This window comes from Morone saxatilis, unplaced genomic scaffold (assembly GCF_004916995.1).
Source record: "Morone saxatilis isolate NCDOM2014 unplaced genomic scaffold, NCSU_SB_2.0 Contig6, whole genome shotgun sequence".
Taxonomy (NCBI): Eukaryota; Metazoa; Chordata; class Actinopteri; family Moronidae; genus Morone; species Morone saxatilis.
The window spans coordinates 8,306,319-8,306,616 of record NW_023340206.1 but is presented as its reverse complement, the minus strand read 5'-3'; positions in this window follow the sequence as shown (position 1 = coordinate 8,306,616).

Here is a 298-nt window from a genome sequence, read left to right as displayed (position 1 = left end):
AAAAAAAAACGACTTCATAAACAGACTAGATGAAAACACAAGTTATGTTTATGTCTATGTTTCTGTCCAACATCTTTGAAAGAGCAAACAATAAACACTATTTAAAGGTGGATCTTCTCCTTAAATGAATCAGCTTGACAATATGGTATTTCTTTATAAACCAACACAACACTAAGCAGCAGGTATGCGGCAGTATGTTGGATGTTGCAGCAGCTCGTCTCACAGACTTGACTCAGCTTGACTACAGGAATGCGGAAGCCGGAGAGAGGGGCGATGGTTTAACAAGTAGCTGCTAACT